At 39.0% G+C, this 25019-nt stretch overlaps 1 protein-coding gene and 1 non-coding gene across 11 annotated transcripts in view; both read left to right on the forward strand.

Moving 5' to 3' along the window:
• The window catches only part of NFIB (nuclear factor I B), a 257619-nt gene that overhangs the window by 25333 nt on the left and 207267 nt on the right, over positions 1 to 25019 (forward strand). The window lies entirely within an intron of this gene.
• On the forward strand, positions 20942 to 21014 carry TRNAE-UUC. Its single transcript has one exon. It is a non-coding gene; the product is annotated as a tRNA-Glu (tRNA).

Below are 25019 nucleotides of genomic sequence, written 5' to 3' on the forward strand. Positions count from 1 at the left end.
AAGCAAATTTATACTTTCTTTTTTCAGTAAGAGCAATAGACCTGTACAGTGACACACCCAACAATAAAATAACCACCAGCTTTACATATTGAACTTTTCTAATATATTTTGCTTTCTGTAAATGATACCTATTCTAGAACATAATGTTTCCATATAGAAAATCAGAGAAAAAATATAAATGAAAACCTTGGTAATCCTTTGGCCTTAGCTATAACATAGGTAACTTCTTTAGATTAGCTTTCAAGCCTTAAAGGTTAGCAGGCCTAACACCCGAAGAAAGAATTGAATCCAGTGTGTGAAATCTCTGTTCCTCTATACTTCCTCAGACAAATATGATGTGAACATAAGTTCTTAAAGGGCAGTGATCAAGTTTTCTCTTTTTTCATGCTTCTCTTCCCCTATTCATCAACATACACACACACACACACACACACACACACACACACACACACACACACACACACACACATATATTTACACTGTGCTGATTGTAAAGCTGAATGTTGATGATGATATGCAGATACAGTGAAATTAGGAAATGTCTCAATTTTCCATTTTACGATGGCATTTTAAAGCCAGTCTATCTACAAACAAGTTGCTTAGTCATTCAGCAAATATTCACTGAGTACTGGCTTGTGTATCAGGCACTGTGCTGAGCACTGGGATTTCAATATAGAGAAAACGGACATTGTGCTAACTTTTTAGTAGGGAATGACAATTTAAGAGGAATTATTCAGTATTTATAACTATTTTTTCTTAACTGAGAAATGTTACTATTAGCTTCTTGATAAACACTTTGTGGAAAGAGTAATGTTAGTGAGTATGGAAAGAGTAATGTTAGTGAGTATCGTCTGAAGGAAATGACTTAGGAAAGCTTGTGACAATTTCTGAGAAAAAAGTGAAATGGTGAGAACAGATAATTTCAAAGAACAATTTTTCATCCATATGAAAAATAATAGTTTTGACGGGTGCACATAGTAATTTCCAGGTGGTTCAGTGAGTAAAAGAATCCTCCTGCAATGCAGGGGACTCGGGTTTGATCCCTGGGTTGGGAAGATCTCTTGGAGAAGGGCATGGCAACCCACTGCAGTATTCTTGCCTGGGAAATTCCATGGACAGAGGAGCCTGGCGGGTTATAATCCATAGGGTCACAAAGAGTTGGACACAACTTCAGTGACTAAGCATACACACGCATGGTAATATGAGCATGTTCTCGGACATCTAGTAGCGTGTAGCTTTTCTTGCAGGAAACTGGAAACATGTCAGGATGCCTTTCTGAACTCTGGCCTTGCTCCTAACTGGAGCCATCACACTGGACTCTGAGTGGCATTAGCACCATACCACTCAGAGGTGAGAAAATCAGGAACCTCAGTGAAGCTTGAGGGAAGAGTGAGTACATGCTGGGCTCTGAGCTGATGATGGTAATTAATAGAAGAAACAGAATAGACGTGTGGCATTGGAGGTAGACTCAGTAGAGTTCCTTGGATGTCAGCAGATCTGTTGTAGATTTTGAAGCTAATGTGTCAGTCTGATGGATGTCTAGGGCACAGGGGGTGGGAACTTGCTGGAAGGAGCCATGAAAGCAGTGTCATGGATTTAGAATCAGGAATACTGAGTCTAAAACTCTGTTTTGATCACTTTTAACTGTATGACTGTCAGCGAGTTTTAAAATTCCCGATGCTCCATTTCTTCTGTGTAAAGTGGGGATAATAATAGTGTTAAAAGCTCTGAGTAGGGCTACATGAATTAATGACTTGAAAAGGCCTTGCCTAGTGAGTAGAGGGTCTCGTACGAAAGCACACTAGGATAAGAGGAAACAACAAATGAGAATGACTACATAGTTTAGCAGAAAAGATTAGGATTTTCTCAGCTGTGGCAACGTTCCACTCTGCTTTTTGGTGTATAGTTGTTCAGCTAACATTTTGTGAGCATTTACTGTGTTATGAGGCATCTTTTGGAGAGTTTTATCCGTGTGACTTGTTGATTCCTTCTTAATCATGTGAGGTCGATATTTTACTGTCCTTTCACAAATGAGAACTCCGTGGCCTAGTTTAGTGACTGAGCCCAAATTTGAACCCATGTAGTTTGTCTCTAGGGCTTCCCTGGTGGCTCAGATGATAAAGAATCCGCCTGCAATGTGGGATACCTGGGTTCGATCCCTCAGTTGGGAAGATCCCCTGGAGAAGGGAAGGGCTACCACTCCAGCATTCTAGCCTGGAGAATTCCATGGAGTTCCTTCTTAATCCTACTTGTAGATGATGAAGTTACTCCATCCACAGCAGGGCAGAAGGAACAAAATGTTACCGAGTGAGGGATAATCTAAGTGAAAAAGATAAGCTTATTTTGACTTAGTCACACACATTTTTAAAAGGATTGACATCATCATTTGTTTTACCTTTGACTTGCAAGTTATTTCTTTCAATTTTGAGTAATTCTGATACGGAAAGTAAAAGTTGTAGTGATTGCCAAGCTCATCTTTTCTCCTAAACGATGCAGTCATTCTCATTTTGTTGCTTCCCCTTGTTCTAGTGCGCTTTCATATGAGACCCTGAAATTGGATGTGTTTATTGTGTAGACCACAAAGGATCCATAGGGAAGATAAAACAGCCTTAAAGAGAGGATTAAGCAAGTCAAGAGCCATACATGGTAATCCAGCTCTTCAAGAATAGGCATCATGGGCTTTATGATTGGTTTATGATAAAAAACCTTCCCTGTTTCACTCACACCATGCTAAATGAATGGTTTTCCTGGCAAGTCTCAGAACAGTTTTTCTTCTTCTGTTCTTCTTATTTGTTAGAAGAGCTGGGGCATTTTTCTCAGGTTTATTGACATCTGCTTACTTTTCAGTAAATGTACTCTGGCATCGTTCTGCAATGAGAGCTTTTGGAAGGAAACAAGCACTTGAATGAAGGACAGGTATTTTGGTTTCCATAATAATTTCTTTGTTCAGTTTTTCTAAACAAACTATTTTTGAATTTTAAGTGCCTGCGTTGTGGATTATTTAGGTCAGAGATCATGAGATTTATAAATCATCCTAGAGTTCGTAGAGCGACACTCCTTCATCCCCGAATTCTCTGTTTCATTGACCTTTCGGTTTAGTAGATTGACTTCCTTTTTTGATAAGAGAGTGAGACTTAGAAGGATAATTGATGAGAAGATGCAGACATGGCTGTTCTTTCTTTTCAGAAAAGACAGGGATCCGTCTTATTATTGCTGCTTTATTATGGTAGTAATAATTAGTATTGATAGCAGCAATAACAAAAATAATTGCAGAGTGTTGAGAATGTCCTGTGTGTCCCATGAATGACTTGTTGTTCAGTCGCTAAGTTGTGTCCGACTCTTTGTGACCCAATGGACTGCAGCACACCATGCCTCCCTGTCCCTCACCATTTCCTGGAGTTCACCCAAGTTTATTGAATTGGTGATGTCATCCAACCATCTCATTCTCTGCCGCCCTCTTCTCCTTTTGCCCTCAGTCTTTTCTAGCATCAGGGTCTTTTCCAGTAAGTTGTCTGTTTGTATCAGGTGGTCAAAGTATTGAATGAATTATTCATGAATTCATTATTATTAATTATTTACTGTAATCATTATAGTTATCCAAAGAAGTAGGTGCATCCTTTAACAGATGAAGAAGTTGGGGTTGAATCCATTGATTAACTCTCCAGTCAAACAGCAAGTCAGTGACAGAGCTAAGATTTGAACCCATGACTACCTCCATCCCATCTCATATTCCAACTTCACTACTCCTACCTCACCATTTACAAAGCTTGTCCTTCAACCATCTCCAAGCAGAGCAGTTATTTTTTAAAAGAATTCTTCACTTTCAAGGGATGTTGGTTGCATTTTATGATCATATATGCCTATTAGTTAAAGAACTGTCACCAAATCTCAATGTGGTTCTTCCATCTAGAGTAAGAAATAATTACATTTATTTTTTCTGTCCTGTGTAAATATTTCTTTTTTAGCTGCCTGGATGTACACTGGTTTGTCCCCCAGACACTGCTGTTCTGTCCCTCAGTGAGCAGCAAGTGACAGAAAACTTTCCAGTGTGCCTGGATGTTAGCAGAAAATGTTTAAAAATGTTGGCTTTATATATTTGTCCCAAAACATGAGTGTAGGTTATTCTCTCTTTCTGTTCCTTTGGTTTCCTTTCAGAGATGCCTTATATAAAGACCAGGGAAGGCCCAGGCTGAATCCGCTCGAGTTCGTGCAGCCCTCAACACCATCAGGATCTCTCTTGCCCCGGAATGAGGAGTTCATTGTGCTCCAAGACATTATGTTGAAGCCCTTAACTGTGAACTCTCATTCAAGATGCTAGACTTGCCAGTTAGTTACACAGAAACTATTCTGTCTGGGCTGGAATGTGGCAGTTAAGGAAGGGAACTTTGATCTTCAAGATAAAGTGGATACAGACACTAGCGCACTGTGGCCATTTCACCACAGCTTTAATTTGTATAGTTTTTTTCTCACTTTAATCTAAGTTCATTAAACCTGTATCTAGTGAATGGTGGGATGGCACAAATCAATGAGTATTTTGTTAGGAAACATTAAGGACAGCCAATGCAGTTCATCCCCCAAGACCTGCCCACCCCCACCCCCGACCCCAGTCAAGAATTACAGGGATATTTAGTCATGTCAGTTAGTTTTCTTTTAGAATGTGTGCCAGACTTTAATCTCTGGATTTGATATTTATGCGGTTATTTATTTAATCTTTTAACCCTGTCAAAGTTGTTTTAGCCAGCTCTAAGATGGTGGTAACCATAACAAAGTCACAACATCTATCTTTATTAAGCTTTTACTATATTCCTGGCAATGTGTTTAAGGGCTCTGCTTACTGTATCTCATTTAATCCTCACTAGTACCTGATGTGGAAGCCATCACTCTTAGCATCATCATCTTCCTGTTAGAAATAAAAATAATCAGGTGGACAGAGAGTCAGCCATGACCCGAATTTGTACAATAGTGGGTAAGAGAAAACACAGGGCTTTGAACCTGGGTATTTGGACTTGGGAGCCCTGTTCATCTGGCTGCCTGGCTCCTCGTTTGTTCTGTGGTTTGGGGCAAATAAGCCCACCTTCAGGAACTTGTTTCCTGATCTGTGGAAAAAAAATGTACTCTTGTATTTCAGCTTATTAAGGAGACCAAATTAGCATATGTAAAAAAAAACAACAACAAATCCCTGTACACTTTTTAAGAAATATGCAAATAGATGAGATGATTTTAATGGCATCAACACCTTCTAAAGATTATGTTTCTATATTGCCAATTCTATGAATAATCTCAGAAAATAGATCACCTCACTTATAAACAGGAACTCTGCAATGGGCCATCAATGTAACGTTATTGTGATTTTTGCATTTATGCTGTTGCTGATGGTAAACCATATTATGCTTGAGGGTGAAGGTCATTGAAGACAATTCTGTATTTTATTCCAGAGTACCACCCTTACATATTGATTGAATGTTCAGGGTTTCCCAGGTGGTTCAGTGGGAAAGAATCCACCTCCAATGCAAGAGACGTGGGTTTGATAGCTGGGTCGAGAAGATCTCCTGGAGAGGGAAATGGCAGCCCACTTCAGTATTCTTGCCTGGGAAATCCCATGGACAGAGGAGCATGGTGGGCTACAGTCCGTGGGATCACAGAGTCAGACATGACAGGAGTGACTAAACAACAACAATTGAATGTTAATTGTCCTCTTGTGCCCATTAATACACTTTGCTGGTGGAGGGAAGACTGACAATTATAAAAACAAAAGAAATGGTTGTAATAGTTCTGCTTGTAGCCAATGAAATGAGGTAAATAGTTGGATCATTGTTACAAAAATGTTATCAGCATGAGTAGATAGATTTAGCATTTAAAAATTACTCTCCAAAAAAGGCAACCTAAACCCCGCTTATACAGTAGCAGAAGTTTTGATACTGAATCAGATTGCCTCAATCCTTCTTTTCCCGAGTAGACAGAGCTGCAAAACAGAATATTTTTAGAGGGAATACTTACCACAAAATGTTTCTTCTAAAATTTAATTTAGCTTCTTAAAATATAATACTGTTTTTTAAAAAGTACAGATATTTGACCCATGCAGTGCATATTTTGTATTCCTTTGGGTATTTATGAACACATAATTTAGTAGTTTTTATGTTCACTTAATTTGTTTCCTTACGAAAGACAGGTGTGGAACATGCACCTGTTTGTGTGTGTGTGGGTGTGTGCATCTGAATGTGTGAAAATGCAGCTTAGGGATTACAGCAATTTAGTGAAGGTCATAAGTGACCCGCCGTGCCCTTGAACATGCTGTTTATAATTGCTGTGGTTAGTTTTTCTTCTCACTGTTTTTACCTATAATGTCAAAACACAATTATATGGAGTTGGTATGTTCACTAATAGCAGTTTATCTCTGCATGGTTTATAGACAGAGTCAAAAGCCAACAACTATAATTACATCCATGTTTCTAACTTAGCAGCAAGCTAGAGAAGTGTGGTTGAAGTATGCTGTGGGTATAGTGCAGCCAGTAGGAATTATAGGGTAAAGTCATTGCTTTGCATTCTTTTGGTTTTACAATAATTGTTACTTAAATTTTGTTTTCGGGATTTTACCACTGTCTGTTGTGTTTATATGACCACATAAAGAGTAGTTGAGTTATGTGTCTCTCCACTCTATTTTTCTGCTGCTTGCCTTCCTCTATAAATGGACTGGCTCTCCTTTCACTTTCTTCTGACTCAGCAAACAGTACATTACAGTTAATAGTTTTCTGAAGCAGCCTGATATTCATGCTCTATGGAACCCATAAGACTTCTCCTATTTGCATTTTATGTTTAATTGGATAATTGTGGGAACCATGTTGAACTGTTAACAACTGTCAAGCCTTTGATTAATCTTTTGAATGTTCATTGGCATGGTTCAAGTTAGCAACTGCAATGCAGATTTTTGTTTGGGCTTTTTGTTTTGTTTTTGTTGCTGTTCTCATGATTATTTGAGGGTGTTAAAAGGATTATCTGGAAAAATATATGTAATTTCCCATTTTGGCTCACCTTACATATTGCAGCAAAGAAGAAGCAATGCAGTTTGTGGATCACTAATTTATTTTGCATGTGAGATATTGCAGTCTAGTAAATCTCCAGAAAAATTACTACAAGAAACCATCTTATATTTTGAATGACCTCAATGATATGAAATACAAAGGAGAATCTTTATTTTGGAAACAGTACTGAGTTGAGTCCGTAGTTTGGAAGCAGTAATTAAAAGGGAACCTTCATAAATTTGAAGAATATTTGGTATTGAATCATAGAACTGGAGATGAATTATATAGAAAATAATTTGTTTACTTGCGTTTGTTCACTTCATATGGGTCTTATATGATATGAAATGAACTTCAGAATTAACATAGCAGAAAGTTCTATTCAAACATAAATAACTCTCATGCACCCCTAATTTTTTTTGTCTGTTTCACTTTAAGTGCATGTCAGCATGCTTGTGGAACAGTAAAATGTTTGCTTTTCTTTTAGTACCCTGTAGGTATTTAAGATATCTGGCCTAACATTATACAGTTTTGGGAGTCTGTGTGCATGTATTTTGGTATTGGATAGAGAAAACAGATGCATAGTGGAAAAGTTAGAACGAATAAATGAATACTTACAAATAAATCCTAAAGACTTTATGTGAAGGCCATAAAGACTTACAGGGGCTTGATGCTATGTTTGATTAGTCTCTGTATTTTCCTTATGTTGACTGAAACTCACTCTTACTAGAATGTGTACTAAGAAATGTAAGGCTTTTATGTCACAAATTTCAGAGTAGAACTTTGGATAGCACTATATCCAGGCTTTTAAATGTTATTTTTAATTGTACTTTGTTGTTGTTGTTTAGTTGCTAAGTTGTGTTTGACTCTTTGAGATCCCATGGACTGTCCCCTGCCAGTCTTTGCTGTCTGTGGGATTTCCCCAGCAAGAGTACTGGAGTGAGTTGCCTTTTCCTTCTCCAGGGGATCTTCCTAATCCAGGGATCGAACATGCGTCTCCTGCATTGGTAGACAGATTCTTTACTGCTAAGCCATGAGGGGAGCCTTTTAGTTGTATGGTGACACTCAAATAGTTTCTCATTGTCAGAGCTGAAGTAAATACAGCTAAAATTCCTCCAACCAATTTCTGCTTCTGGTCCAGGGAAACCACTGTTACCAATTGGATCTGCAACCTTCGGGGCTTTCTCCTATATCTCAGGAGTTACTTTGTTCTTGTTTTGCTGTATGTAGAGGAGAGTGTTCTGTTGGTCACAAAAGAGATGCATCCTCTGAGGAGCCACAGATCTTACCCAGGTTTCCATCCTGAGCTATCTTCTAGGTTCCCCCTTTCTTGACACTGTCTGGTGCAAGAATGAAATTCTTTGTGAACTGGTTGCTATAGGAGGAGACTAGCCAATGAGATGCCTCATTTTTAGAGACATGTTGGAAGATCTCCCGGAGAAGGGAATGGCTACCCACTCCAGTGTTCTTGCCTAGAGAATCTCATGGACAGAGGAGCCTGGCGGGCTGCAGTCCATGGGGTCACAAAGAGTTGGACACAACTGAGTCACTAACACTTTCACTTTCATAAATCGAATACTAAATATAGGAGCATTGATCTTATAGGAAATACATCTAGTTTTAAAATCAATAAAATGAGATTGCCAGGATAGGAAAGATTGAAGTGTTAAAACTGGTGGGGATAGATCTTCCTGAGTAAAGATTTGATGCTGGTGGATAAATAATAGCATTCTTTTTAAACTCTTGAGTTTGTGATTGTGAGTTTATGTGTTTATGTGTGTATGCACATGCACGTATCCAACTATTTCTTACATCAGCCCTGTGAGGCAAGCTCTGTTATTATCCTTTTTTTTTTTTTTTTTGTATGTATTTGAAGAAACCAAGGAACAAAAAGGTTAAGTCATCTGTCCAAGGTCACAGAACTAGTAAGTGGTGGAATTAGGATTTGGACATAGGCAATTTTGTTAATCTATTATTTTAGATCAGATCTTAAGCTGGCTTAGTGAAGCTAATCCAGGATAGGAATAACCTCTTTAGCAGACTTTGTACTAAACTAGATATACAGAGCTCAAGATTAATTTCTCTTCCTTGGAAATAAAATACTGGATTCTACCTGTCATTTCCAGAGTGTGTTGTTTTGAAGTACCATCTTGGATCAAGTTAATAGGTTGGAATGGGCACTTCAGCTGCTTGTAAAGCAATCCTGCTACTTATGTTGAAAGTGTATTTTGGTGCTTTAGTCAAATGCACACAAGATGTGGGGGAAGGAGGATTATTTTAGATGAAGAATATGCAAGAGGAATCTAACACCAATTCTCACCTCTTGAGTTTGCATGATTTTTATAAGACCATTGTTGGGAGCTTGGGAGCTTTACGGTAATTGAACCTTCCACTGAGGCTCAAGATATGCTCTTCAGCCACCTCCTAATAGGATAACTGGAGAGAAAGAGTGAGGAAGGAGTGTATAGAAGGAGCAAATTCAAACTAGAAGCAGCACATGGTAAGGCCTATAAATGTTCATCCAGGAAAATGTCTTAGGTGCATTGAGTTGTAGATGAGCAACTTACATCCAACTAGATTTGTACTTTGTTTCCTGAAGTATGTTATTTCAATTCCTCCTGCCTCATAACCTTTTCCTTATAGTGTCCTTAGGGCTCTTCCACTTGCCATCTCTCTGGAGACAGTCTGATGACTGTTAGCCTCAGCTTCCCTATTTGGGTTTTCCATAAGCTCTCAAGCTTAGCAGTCTTAGGTAAAATGTTTGTGTGAAAGGTAATGGAAAGGGGATATAACTTTGAGAATATATTTATTAATAATGAAAACAGGATGCACAGCTTTCAGGCCTGATAGACTTCTTTCATTCATGGAGATCCATAGTCATAATATTCTCCTGTTGTTACATAGTATAGAAGAAGGTGCTTCCCTGGTGGCTCAGATGGTAAAGAATCTGCCTGCAATGCAGGATGCCCAGGTTCAATCCCTTGGTGGGGAAGATCCCCTGGAGAAGGAAGTGGCAACCCGCTCCAATATTCTTGCCTGGAGAATTCCATGGATAGAAGAGCCTGGCAGGCTACTGTCCATGGGGTCTCAGAGAGTCAGACACAACTGCGTGACTAACACTTTCACTTTCACTTTTAAGGGCTATGCTAGGAGACCTGGCTACCACTTTTATTTCCATTACCAGTTACTGATACTTAAGCTTCACTTTCACCATCTGTAAAATGGTGTTAGTATTGGCAGTTATTCCAGAGGATAATTTTGATAATGTGCATGGAAGGGCTTTGTGAACTGTAATTGGGTGCTCCTCCTCATGTATATGTGTGTGTGTATATAGGTGGTGGTTGAGTCTCTAAGTTGTGCTCAACTCCTGTGACTGCATGAACTGTAGCCCGCCAGGCTCCTCTGTCTATGGGACTTTCCAGGCAAGAATACTGGAGTGGGTTGCCATTTCCTTCTCCAGGGGCTCTTCCCAATCCAGGGATTGAACCCGTGTCTCCTGCGTTGCAGGCAAATTCTTTACCGTCTGTGCCACCAGGGAAGCCGTCCGTCCAGATATACAGACATCTTTTTGTTTACTTTCTCTCCCTGCACTAATGAAAAATGCCTGAGACTATGAACTTTGACTTATTCTTGACACCTTGCTTCATATGTAGTACTGGTAATGTTTTTGTATTGAGTCTATTTTGGATTTTTAGCCTCTCTTAGATAGCTTACTGAAAATCTAAAGTTAATCCATACATTTTTTTTTACTCAGTGTGCCTATAGTTGATAGACGGAGCAGACTTGGACTGCTGGGAAATGTAAGGGACACAGGACAAGGTTGTAGCCTCAGGCCGTGACTGGTGATGCTTTCTCACAGTCCTAGTTTTTCACTTTCTCCAGAGAAAGCCACCACTTATGAGTCATGCTGAGGGTAAAGGTCTGAATTCCCTCTGTACGGTCCAAACGTTACACCTTAGTAACGCTTCTTACAGGGTCCTGCCCCATTCCCCGGCTCACCTTTGGTTTTCATGTTTTGTTCTCTAACCTCCACGTCTGAATGTTCTAGGCTGTGCTTGCTCATAGCTTTACGTATTTTCTCTCCTTGATGTCTGAGACAACTGGAGGAGACACACTGGCCTTCCTTTGCCATACGGTTGTTTGTTGATTTCTATGGGTGTTTCAGACCATTGAACTGTCCAGGTTTGGAGGTCCAAAGAAAGACTTCGATTGAACATATGTGTCTCGTTAGCAGTGTTATGACAAATAGCAGCAGCTGTATAAACTCATCTTTCTATAGCTTCACACAGGGGACTCAATTAACAATGGACCACTGTCAGCATTTAATCCTTTCTACCTCTTGGCTCTTGTGAACTTTTCTATTATGTATCAGGATTATTCTTACCCACAAACAGAAGAAAATGTCAAAATGTACAAATCAATTGAATGTCCCTTGGTGTTCTCTACGGTGACCTGGAGAAGGGCTGACAATTATAATGATCATTTTATTGGTCCTAATTAGAAACATACTGATCATGAGGATGATTGTGACAGAATTTATGGATCACTTTGCTTTGGAGTTGTTTTTGAACTTTAGCACCAGAGTCTGGTCTTGAGTGCTAAACCTCTGAAGTTTAGAATGACTATGGCATAAACAGGGCAGCAAGGGGCTTCTTCCAGATATACTCATAGAGACAGACACTTCTTTGTGAGCTGTTTGTCCTGTAGAAGTCTACTTTTGTGTAGGATAATCTGAAGACATGAGAAATAACAATCTCAAGTGATCTTTTACCTCATTAGGTAATTTCTATCTTTTGTTTCTTTGTCAGAAAAAAAAGAGGGTACACTGGATGTTCAAGTACAGTGGGGAATTTAGAAAAGCAGAGTTACAGCTTTGTGATAACAATGAACAAAAGTTCAGGTTCAAGTTTAAGTATACTTGACATTTGAACTTGTTTGAAGCCCTTATTTTGGGTCTATCTGCAGAGGACATCTGAAATTCCTTTGGCTTCTGATCTATGGCAAGTGAACAAGAATGGATGACAAAGGGATATAAAGATAGAGCTCAAACAAGTTGTTGTTAATTCTTTCTTTCACCTAAGAGGACTAATGAAAAGCTTAAATTACTAAATTCAGACTAGACCATTGTCGCTACTTGCCAAGCAGTACATGCTTGTGCGTCTGTCTAATCCATATTTGAAAGCCACAAACAGAAGCACATAATTTGGCAAAACACCAAAAACATGCCTCGGCACACTTCTAGAGAGTCTTCCAAATGACTTATTGATTCAAAAATTTTAGAGTGTGTCTGTGTGTGTGCATGCAAGTGCACATATATTCATATTGCTGAGATGCTTCAAGTAAGTTCTGCCAGCAAACCATGTGTATTATGCTTGTTTCAGGAGCGGGGGCGAGTTGAGGGTTTTCTTTCAAAATTCTGAATTATAGAAAGCAAAAAATAAAGCTGATTATTGGGCAGTTACTTTCTCTTTTACTTTCAGGATAAGTGCAAACTTATTACTTAAAAATGCTTCCCAAAGCACAACATATAAAGCAGTTTATCCTTAAGGAAGGTTAAAATATCCAATTTGTTTTTAAAATGTATTTTGAGGTTTTGTTTTTTACAAATGGGTCACAAGTAGTAACTCATTATAAGAAAAGAAAACTTCATAGCACCATGAATAAATTTCTTACATTGATAAATTATTCTTTTACCAAAGTATTGTTCCTTTGCCAGGTTTCTGCTTGATGTAGAAAGGATACACTTTTTAAAAGCACATAATCTGAATTTAATCCAGAATACTTGAAGATATTTAGAAAGTAACTACATGAAGTTATATTAACAAGACAGATGTGGAAGACAAATGGTCCATAAGAAGTTTCTGGTGTGGTCTACTTCCCCTTGCGTGAATATTATTTTTTAAAGTCAAGGGCTTTTATGTGTAGCATTTTATTTAAACACTTCAGCTTCTCTTAGACATTATTATTCCTTACTTGTTGCTGTTTAGTCACTAAGTCGTATCTGACTCTTTGTGACCCTATGGACTGTAGCCTCCAAGCTCTTATGTTCATGGGATTCTCCAGGCAAGAATATGGAGTGAGTAGCTATTTCCTTCTCCAGAGGACCTTCCCGACCCAGGGATAGAACCCACATCTCCTGTCTCCTGAGTTGGCAGGCATATTCTTTACCAGTGGGCCACCTGGGAGGCCGATTCCTCATTTAAGGAAGAGGAAATCAGAGCTCAAAGAGTTTAAAATAAGCTGCCCAAAGTCACACAGCAAGGAGGTAGCAAAGGCAGGGTCACTCTGAAGCCTGCCTGACTCTACATATTATTCCCTGGACACTCTACCTCTCAGCCTTCTCAGATCCATCCCTTTGAATTGCAAGCCATGCTGCTATGAAGGTAATTGCATGTGGAGTATTTTAATGTATTTCCTTATTCACTTTTGTCTTTTATTTACACTGTCTTATTTAATATTTATCTCAGTTGGATGAGATAGATATTGTCCCCATTTTACAACTGAGAACCATTAAATCCTCACCCAACAGGTAGTCAAGAGATGAGCTTAAGTATGGGATCCTTCCTCAACTGTTTTTTTCTGTTGCATTTTAAATGGCTCAAATCCATAGAAAATCAATGGTAGGCTCTGTATCTCATATTCAAAAGTTAAGCATGGTAAACCTAGAACTTTGGGGCTTAATTAAAAACAAAACAAAACAAACAAAAAAAAGAAACCCACAGTACCTGACCATGTAATTCTTTGTAAGCACCTTTTCACATTACAGGTGCAAATTGGTAATTGGTTGAGCTATGTATGTGTTCAAACACATTTTGGTTATGATTGAGTTCCTTTTTTTTCCTTCCTAGTTTCAAGGAAGTTTGTGGTATTCTGGTAGGGGTTTGACCATAACAACTTTTAGTCTTTTGGTTTCATTAGGCATAATAGGATTAGATAGATTACGGTGACTGAATTCACACAAATGTAAAAAACAAAAAAATGGGGAGGGGAGATGGGGAAAAGAGTTAGATGGGGAGAAGGAGTTAGTTGTCACTGTTCTGTTTATCTATTTGCAACACCATTTGAAAAATTTCACAGAAAGGTAGTGTCCTTCCTGCAAGCTTAATTTTGTATCAGTTTCTTAGTGTCCAGGGATGAGAATATCATACTCATGACCTTTCAGTAAGTATTTGTGATGAAATTAAAAGGCTAAAGTCTTAAGCTCGAATGTGTAATCGGGTTTTCACTTACATACATGTTCATTATCCCTCAAGGTAATGCTGGTGGTTGGGTTGACTCAGGAGGTAGCCTTGAGAATCTTTCTGGACTGGCAGGGTTTCGCTGCCATGGCTCCATGTACTTTGCTCTCACTATTTATTCCAGATGCATTTATATCCCTTTATTAATTCTCTTACTCTGACTTTGAGATTGACAATTACCAAGACCCCCAAACTTGTGAATTCAAGTGTGTTCCTTTAGAGGAGGTGAATGTTGATTGATAAAGAAGAAGCTGACATGAGATCACAAGAAAGGTAATGAAGTCTGGGTCACTCATTTAAATATGTGACACAAATGGAGAACTTGCAGACCTGAGTGCATGCTGGGAGGCAGTCCTGGCCCAAGCCATGTAAACTCTGATCACAAATTACCATCAGTGCCATCTACCATGCTGCACTAAGGTCCATTGGATAGACTGAGGTGGGGACAGGCTAAGAACTTTAAGCCATTGGTTCATCTGCTGGATTTTATCATGTTGGTGGTCTGGACAGTTACTTTGACTTTTTCTTGAAACAAATCAACTAAAAACATCTCCTTCATTGCTTGCCTAAACAATGTTTCCAAAAGTTAACTAACTGCCTAAATTCAGTTGATTTGGTTTTCTCAAGAAATCAGTTAATTTCACTAAAAAAACACACATAACTCTGCCACCTCTTGTGTGGTGCTTAAACGGTGTTTTCAAAAGATGATTATCCTTCAGTCAGAATGGAGGAGGTCCATTTTTTATTTTAACAAAAAGATACTGCTCACTCCCTCTTTTTGGTGAATTTTATTCCATTTAGACTTAATTCTTATGCCTCATATTGAACATTTGTTCTAGAGAAATGTGATCCCAGGAGCGCTGGTGATGTGCTGTTCAGACGGCGCTGTGCTTTAGGTTTCTGTTCCAATCTAAGATTTCAGAAGAGTCAGTAACTGCAAATAATCTAAAAGGGGAAGAGTGAAGAATGCTTCTAACTTTCCTTTGAAATGAATAGCTCCGCTAGAGCAGCAGCTATTAGAAAAACAAAAACAACAAAGAAAAGCTGCCCAGCTCAGCACACAGAGGTAAATTTACTTACATCAGACTGAAAAATGAGGGCTGGGCTTTGAAAAGACATCCCTTCTGACTAGAGGAAAGCTTGTAATTTTGGCATGGCTGCAGCCCTCCTAAGCCCCTGAGAAATTCTGTAAAACATTACAGAAGACTGTTCTTAATATTAATGGATGTCTTCCCGTGTGTGTGTGTGTGTGTGTGTGTGTGTGTATGCACAGGGAAGAAAAATGCCAGCCAGGGATGGGAGAGAGAATGAGAGAGAAGGATTAGGTAGAATGAGGAACTACCAGTGAAAGTGTCCCATTTCTGAAAAATCTTTTGCATCTGTCATTTTCTACTCTTCATCCAGTAGAGTATCTCAAGATGATTTTCAGAAGAACCCCAGCCATTTAGACACTTGAGGTTATTAGCCTTGCGATACTGTGGCCCTCTTAACAAACTCTTCCTAAAATACTTTGTAGATAACATGACTCACTGATATAATCTCAAATCATGGTCTTATCTGTTACATGACATCAGAGGTGAAAAAAAGACCGTTTCCCCGTGTCTGGTTGCAGTGAGTATCACATCATGTTGTACTGTGGCGGACAGTTTCAGGGGTACCAAGGGCCTGCAGCTCTGTCTCTTGGGAGGGGACTTTTCCTTTGCAGCTTAGCTTCAGGAAACCTGAACATTTGTGTTTTCAAGACCACATACCATTGGGAAGGAAGTAGGGGTGGAGATGCGTGCTGAGATTAAGTGGCTACGAGAATCCCTGTGCTGTGCAGGATCTGGGAACCGCTAGGGTTTCTGTAGCCCTCTTTCTGGCATGCCTTTAGAATTTGCGAAGTTCTGCTGACAACAAACACTGATACTTGTTAAGGATACTTTTTGCAGAATAGTGTGTTGACTTTTCAGGCCCGGCCAGACAGACTTCTGTACAGCTTGCCTGACCAGCATGGCTGTAAATTGTGTGTCTGTGCTTGTCTCAGGAGACGGACGGATATCTGTTGCCTTAGAACCCACCGTCATACTTCTTTGGGATACGTAACTGTTACCTATCATGGTAAAGGAATTTAATAATTGTGGGAAACAGTTGTTCAAAAGCAACTTGGAGATTATTTTCAGGAAGGAGGTGTTAACTCCTCCTAGCCCTGAGTCAATCTCTCCGTTTCGGGCACTGGCCCACGTTACCTTTAAGGACGCTGGCCTTTTCTGGCTCAACATGTGGACAGTTATGCAGATAATAAACAGAGAGCCAAACTTCTTTTCAGGATTGACAATGTGGGGGAAAAAAAACAGAAAATGCACCCATTTAAAAAGGGTGCCTTGATTTGCTGTGGAGTTTAAAACTGGGGACGTGTTTTCCCAGACGTGTAGCAAATAGTTCTGTGGCATCGTTGCCTAGTTAATAAGTGATCTCCCTGGCCTGCTCTGGCCAGGCATGTTTTCCTGACTTAGGACTGACACTCTTCTTATAATCTTAATTCATTTTTAGTCTAGGCTGACTAAATCTTCTGATTTGGCAGAGTAGAGTGTCCGGATTGCCGTTGTTATGTTTGCTCTGGATTTATATCTTAAGTTGAGGTTAAGTAACGTATTTACATAAATCAACTCAGCACTAGATTCTGATACAGAATTGTTTTACTGAGAGAGAGAGAGAAAAAATGAATTGTATTGCTTCCTGAGATTTGCTTTCATTTTATATTAAACCTCAAAGGATTTATCAATTTAACATGTTCTGTGTTAAAATGAACTCTTCTGTGGGTTTTGCTTCTTATAAAAGAGAATGAAAAGAAGTTTATTTGCTACAGCTGGTTATATAGCTTTTGCTACAATGGGATGACTTTTCTAGAGGTAGAATGTAAAATATAGTAAGCTGATATCATTTAGCAAAAATATCAATATGTTTTTAAGGAAGGATTCGTGTTTTCTTATGGGCAGCACAAGGACTCCAAAAAATTTAAAAAGTTCTTTCAGTAATAAAGATACTGCAGAAAGGTAAAGATGTTTTAAATTTATGGTTGCCAGTATTTAATGGGAGTACTTTTTATTGTGATTCATGCAAATGTCTTTCCAGAATTTTATTTCTTTTAAAATAATGGCAAAGAATATGTCTGGCTATATTGGATGGTTCATCAATTAATTCATACTCTAAAACAGTTTTTACTTTTGTTAAAATATACTTGTACATATTTCTAAATCATAATGAAGGTGTTCAGAATTTGGGGATAAGATATTTTAAAAGATATCTTGTCATTGCAAATGCCAGAAATATATAGGATGAGCAAGAGATTGCTGGTTATTTTAAGTTTATTGAAAAACAACACTGAAAACTTGCTACTTTCAATACTGTGAAATATTAGCAAAACACTACTGACTGTGAAATATAATGTTAAATGTCTGACTTTAAATTTTAATATTTTTATGACTACTGAACAGAATTTGCCTAATTTTAACAATGATAGTTTCATGCTTTCATAAAACTAGGAAATGCTAAGTAACTTCATGACAGGTTTTTATTTTCATCTTGAATATATTTTCTTCCTAGACTATTATTAGCATTGCTAAAATATCCTTCTGTACCTAGGGGAGATATTCTGTCTCCTGGGTTCTTGCAAGTGTATCTAAGATGGCCCAAGTGGAGGGGGTTGCATTAATTTTGAACAGCATAGTTTTCTTGGTGGGATGGCTTTGTATTGTGTTTTGCTTTGTTTAAAGAAATTATTATTGACTCCTTAAGTGTTCTTCTTGAGGTTCCATATTCCCTGACTTCATCTCATTTTGCACCATTTAACGTTAGTGTGGCTGTCTGGCCAACCACTCCTTCTCTTTCATCCATTCACTTGAGAAGATAGGATCCATATTTCCAGTCTCTGCAAGGTGGAAGCATGTGTTTTGTCCAGCTGAGTCTCTTGGTCTGGTTTTTTTTCCTGGTCCTAATACATGTTTATTCCTACATGTGACAAATCTGCAGTCATGTTTTCTTTCTGAGTTATAATGACTCAGATGTCATAATTAATTTGATGAGCAGGTGGGGGTTATTAGCCTTGTGCTTCACTTGCTAATAGCTGCACAGTTTTTCTAAAGTACTCTTTCAACTAAGGAGGCATTTCTTCACATAGAATAAACAGTACGGCACAAAAGCCTCAGTTAGATAACTATCCGTGGGCTTGAAAAGCTGCCAAGCAGATGTTGTTATTGGAGCTGGCCCAGGCGAGATTGGGCAAGGCAGATGCTCGGGGGGAGGGGTGGGGGGAGGAGAAGGGGGAGGAGATGTAAGAGAGCAGAGGTTGTGGGGTGGGGGGAAAGGGAGGTTCTACAGGACTCTTGCTTGCTTTGCAGGGGTTGGGCCAGATTTTGTTGGGGTGGGCGTCATCTTCTCATGAGCCACCTCCATGGTGATGGCCTCCTGTTGGCCTCTTGAAATGTACATAAATGAGGATGGGGTGGGGTTGGAGGGGACCCTCTGTAAATATCCACATGGGAATGAATCCTTGTGTTCATCCAGAGGGCTGAGACTTCTGGTTTGCATTAGGGCGGCTGTGTGCAATTTTTGAAGGGCCTACGGAGACTCTGCTTCATACCTACCCACATATGTAATGGACATGACGGCCCTGACATTTACCAGAACTCATAGGTTCTGCTTTATTGCTATAAATTAGGTTGTGCAAATTTAAAACAAAATACTGTTTTGTTTCCTGTCACCTCACCATATAATTTTTTTTTCTGGGCCTTCCCCACTCTTTATTAAAATATTGTGAAGTAGCAGCATACTTTAAAAAATTAAAATCAATCTTGGAATGTGTCAGATTTGTATGAGGTAAACATGTGGCAGGTTTAATCTAAGCTGATCTTGTTTCTGTCTGCTGTCTTTTTTTCTTTCTTTCTTTGTTTTTTTTTTTTTTTTTGTGATCTAAGGCTTTTTAAAACTCCTCTCTCACTCCCCTTCACTAGATTAAATTCTGTAATCTCATTTTTCTTTGAGCTGATCTCAAGCCAGTGGTCTGGGGATTTTATAGCCAAGGGATAATTTTTGATAATGGGCTATTAAAACACTTGCAGCTCCTACCCTGTCTTTCAAATTAGTGTGTGCACAGATTGTCTTTCTGGGGGAAAAGTCTTTCCCTTGGCAATAAGCAACTGATTATATGCTACAACCAGCATAAAAGCTTCCTGTAATGCTTATACCAAAAACATAGGTAAATAATAAATGATAAATAACAAGGGTGACTGTACAGTGGGAACAGCAGCTCTGCCCAGGATTTTTGCTTTATCCCTTGGAGAAAAAGTCCTGTTTTCCCTATTCAGACAGATTTAGTGTGTTCTGACAACAGGGTCATCTAACAGTTTCCTTAACGATGGAAGTACAGTGGCTGGAGACAGCTGTGTAAGGTCACGTAACTTTCATTGTTGTTTATAGTATGCTTATTAATAGGTTAAAATGAATAACTCCCTGGACAGAGGTCAGGTAGCACCTGTATAAATAATGAATTTACCCTTCCAAAATATGTAATGTAAAATTAATATACATAACTTGCCACTTTTTAAAAAAAATTCAGTTCAGCTTCCTTTCCTTTCTTTAGTTTTCTGAAGTATGATTAAAGTAAAAATTAATGAGTCCTGAGAAGGCAAACAAAGCTGTTCCCTAATACCCTGTTTCAGTACAACTGAGATTTTGTTAGCGTACAGTTAAAGCCAGTAGCCTCTGTCATTAAAAACGGTACCTGATTCTACGTTGCAATCATTTGTCACAAGGAAAAATATTTTGGACATGCAGGCATATGGAACATAAAGTGATGTAAAGCCACCAGTTGTGAAACTGATGTGATGTGTGTTGTGCTGAGAGTTGGCATGAATGCTTTTCTTCTTCATATGTAAAATTGGGGTTCAGATGTGTCTATATGTGAAACGCATAGCTGCATTGTTTGCAGATAATAAGAACACATATGTCTCAACACCATTTTTTATGCCTCTATGCTTCATTGCTCAATAGCCTGATAGATGCATATGGCTGAATTCATTCATTCTGTTGGTTGTTCATACTTTTGGAAATGATGTTGTGATTTGGCAAACTGGATCTTGGTTGGGGAGCAATACTGAAAGCAAAGAAGTAGCACACTTTTGATTCTGAACCTTGTACTTAAGAATTCTAAAACTTCTTCAAGTATTTCTAATCTAGTAAAGGGTTTCTCTGTATCCAGGCCTTTAACTGTATAAAATTGAAATCCATTAGTGGGTAAAGTGGATGTTAATTCTGTTTCTTATCTAGTAAATGGTGGTGCTGTACCCAGGCCTTCGACTATGTAAAACTGAATCCAGAGCAGACATTATCAGTGCCTCTTTCATTGTTCTAATTATGCAAATAAGAAGTTCAAGGAACCTTTGTTAAGTTCAATGAACATAATGTATTCCTAGCAAAATGCTAGTGTGCTAAATATTAGGGAACTATAAAGACCAATGAAGTATTGATCCTTATTCTCGGGGAGTTTATAATCTGATCTAGTAATGGAAATAGAAACATAAAAGTAACCACTTAAATTGTATAAAACAGATGGTAGACAATGGCATATAGATAGATAAAAAGTACTGTTGGAGTGGAGAGGAGGGAGTTGGTAATTTATGAGAATCCAAAGAAAGCTCTTGGAGTAATTCCCTGGTGGTTCAGTGGTTAGGACTCTGCACTTTCCCTGCTGAAGGCCCAGGTTCAATCCCTGGTTAGGGAACTAAGATCCCACAAGCTGCACATGGCGGGGCCCAAAACCGTAAAACAAGTAACAGAGAAGGCTCTTGTGACTTCTAGAAATGAGCTAGAAAGATGAGTGCAGTTTTCTCAGACAGAAATGTGAGGGGGCGGGGCTCCTGGATGTTGGAATTAGCACAAGGGAAGGTGAGTATTGGGAACGGGTACGGGCACATTGGTGGTTGTGGGTCATGAACAGCCATGGAGGCGGTGAGTAGATTTTAGCTTGTGTAGGAATGGAGAGTCTCATAAGGGGCTAGGCTCAAAGAGTGGGGTTGCTGACGGTTTCAGTTGCCACAGTGAATAGTTTCCAGTGGGTACCTCTTCACAAGTCTCTTAAAAGTTATAATTAGATTGTCTTATATATGACAATTTCAACAATAAAATGAAAGATGTATTGGAGAAAGGAGAAAATGGAATTAGGAAAGGGACATTTTAGGCCACGCTTTAAAATTTTCATGTAAAATATTTGTCTTGTCCCTGTATTTTGTATATTGCATATAAAGATTTAAAACAGAAAATGTAGACTGCATATTCAATAACTTGAACAATTTTTATTGAGCACCTGCTATAAACCAGTGATATTTCTAAGGGCTGTGGGTATAATCATGAACAAGACAGACATGAGCTCTGCCCTCAGGGAGCTTGCCTTCTGTTGGGAAAGAATGATGAAGTCAAATCAACAAATTAATAAGTCATTTCAGATTGTGATGAAACAAAGAGAATGTGATGATACCAGTATACAGATTAAACTGGAGATGATTATGGGGGACTATCTGTCAGCTAAGGTCCTATGGGAAAGCCTTGTTGAGGAAATGGAATAGGAAAGGATGAGGAGTACAGTAGTATCCTAGTACGTTTGATACTAGTTTGTGACCTCCGTTATCAATTTAACTCTGGTTAAAAGTCCCTTTCTGGCTTTGGCACTTCCAGAGATGGTCTCAGGGACAGGTGATGCTTTCACGATTGTTAGAGAGCTCTCTATAAGAAGCACGTCATGGTATTCCTGGATAGACTTCCATTTGCAGAGTCCTCATTTAACTTTAGGTGTTCTTCGCTGTAAACAAAATATTTAAGAAATATTTTATATGTAAAGACCCGTATATAGAAGACCTTGCTTACTTTATAAAAACTGCATTTTCCTGTTTTATTGTTCGTTGCCTCTCGTTCAATGCCCTAGTATTCTGTGCTTCTGAGAAATCCCTTCCAGGCAACAGATTTGTTGGCACGCCTCATAGCATAGGATGCTATGATGAGACTTGTGTAGTCAGTCTTATCATCGTCTTTTCCCAGTCTGACCGACGGCTCAGAGCTCAAAATTTGTGTTTGTTTGTCTGTTCGTCTCTGTTTGGAGTCTGTGATAGCAATTTCCATTTCCTGTCTGCCTCTATCTCTTGGATTTTGTGTTTTCATACATGAATTTTCACAGTTTTCTGTTAAGCGAAGTGTCATGTCATTATTTGTAATAACAATAAAGATTTATCTTCAGATTTGATGCTTGGGATCTGAGTACAGAACCAGCAGGAATGACCGGATTCTGGAGGTATTGATGAAAGGGAGTGTGATGATAGATGGTCATGAAGGGTTAAGGAGGGGAGGAGGAGGAGATGGCTATACCGTGGGGAGAAGCCTGGGGCAGCTTACAAACACAGGCAATCCAAGAGCAAGAGCAAATCTGAGGAAGGGATAAAGACTTGGATTTTAATCAAACTGGTGGTCATATGCCCTGCTGAAATGAACTATTAAAGAGAGTGCTAGAGTAGAAAAGGAGGGTTCTGGTTAGGAATACAGATTTGAGTGTAATTGAAAGCTTGGAAGTAAATGGGGCTATTAAGGGAGGGATTGTTTCTAGAGAAGGTCTGAGGGCTGTGAATGGACCCCTGAGGGAGGTCTACAGTGAGTGTCTAAGGGAGAGGCACTCACATCCCCCACCCTCTGCATGTGTGTACACTGTCATCCCACTAAGATGACATATTTTATCCTCCATCTTTCCTCTGACTAGTTCTTGTTCATCCTTCAAGGCCCGTCGGAGACATTGCAATACATTGATCCCTCTTGTCTGAGATGGTGGCTTCTCCTTTGGGCTCTTGCAGTACTTTGTACTTGTCAGCAGTAGGACTTACCACATATTATCAGAATTGCTCAGTTCGTTCTTTTTCTCCCCACTGCCCTGTAAACTCTCCGAGATATCTTGCATGTAGCTGAATGCCTGCTGCATAGCTGATGCTCAATACACATTTGAGGGGTAAATAAATAAACTAGCAGAGTCATCCTAAACATGAGAGGAATGCTGTCTCAGAGATGTCAGGGAAGACAGATGAGCATCTGAAGAGAAGGACACATAGTCAACATAAGGGTGATGATATGCCTCCTGTCTCAGTCACCTTAGCTGCCATCATCAAATACTATAGACTGGGCAGCTTAACCATTATTTCCCACAGTTCTAGAAGCCCAGAAGTCTAAGATCAAGGTGTCAGCAAGTTAGTTTTCATTCTGATGCCTCTTTTCACGGTTTGTAGGTGACTGCCTTCTCATGGTGTCCTCATGTGGCAGACAGAACAAGCAAGATCTCTGGTGTCTCTTTTTATAAAGACACTAATCTTATTGGATCTTAATAGACTTCCCTGTAGCTCAAATGGTAAAGAATCTGCCTGCGAAGCAGGAGACCAGAGTGTGATTCCTGGGTTGGGAAGTTCCTCTGGAGAAGGGAATGGCAATCCACTCCTGTATTCTTGCCTGGACAATTCCATGGACAGAGAAGCCTGGCAGGCTACAGTCCGAGGGGTCTCAAAGAGGCAGACAGGACTGAGTGACTAACACACACACACACACAGTCTTATTGGATCAAGGCCACAAGGGTGGGGCCGGGACTTCAATATATGAATTTTGGGCATGCACACAAGTTTTAAGTCCATAATACCTCCCTCATGCTGGGTACTATTTGTAGTTTGTACATAGATAGATAGATAAGTAGATATTCCTAGTTGAAAGTATAACATCGGATCCATAGTGGAAAGTATGTACCTTTGCTCTGAATTCTGATCCAAAGGACGTTGCTGGGACAGCCCACATATATACCTAGTCACAGTAAGGCAGTTCTGATCCAGTAATTTTTATGACTGATCCTGCAGAGTTGCTCATGATATCCACTATATCTGTCTTTTTATTCACTTGGTGATGACTGAATGTGCTTAGACTGTAGCTTGAAAGGAATTTCATGAGTAAAAGGGTGTTAGGCTCAGGAATTTAGGGAGGGAATTTATGGAGCCTGATTTATTTTAAAATTAGATGATTATCTGCTTAGGTTGCTCTAGGTGTGGCTTTGCCTTAGGTGTGGGGATAGCCCAGATTTCCTTTTAAGTTTCTTACTGGCTTTCACATCCTCTGGTTGGAATTTAAAAATTCTTATTTTTCAGAACTATTTGAAATTCTTGTCCTCTCCATCTCCTAGAAATACTGTCTGTTGAAAATAAGGCATAGTCAGGAAAGAGTATCTCTGTAGAGTTGTAGCAGAAGACATAACAGAATCTTTGAATAATTAATGAAAATACTTGTCTTATTCTATAATGGATAATACTGAGACACATAAAAACTCATTGCTGATCATTTTTATTTTTCTGAAGAAACCGATAATGTGTCTTTTATTCTCACCTAAATGCTCCTATGTACACAGACATTAGCAGTTCCTTTGGTTTCTCTATTTTGATAATTATTTAACCTCTTGTAGTTACTTTCTTTATTCTTAATAACGTTATTATTGGGCATACACTTTTGAGTTTTGAAAAGTCACTTAAGTATAGAAATAACCTTCTCTGGATATAAGAATGGCTGTTGACTGGGCGGATGGAATAAGTCCGGGGTATGTGATGGATCATGTCTCCTAGTATCAGAGAGGGAGGAAAAAAAGCATTTGACTTTTTGTATACAACATCTATCTAGTCTTAGTAGAAAGATTTGTTGTTTTTTTTTTTTTTTTTGGTCAATTTAA

This window comes from Bos indicus x Bos taurus, chromosome 8 (genome assembly GCF_003369695.1).
Source record: "Bos indicus x Bos taurus breed Angus x Brahman F1 hybrid chromosome 8, Bos_hybrid_MaternalHap_v2.0, whole genome shotgun sequence".
Lineage (NCBI taxonomy): Eukaryota > Metazoa > Chordata > Mammalia > Artiodactyla > Bovidae > Bos > Bos indicus x Bos taurus.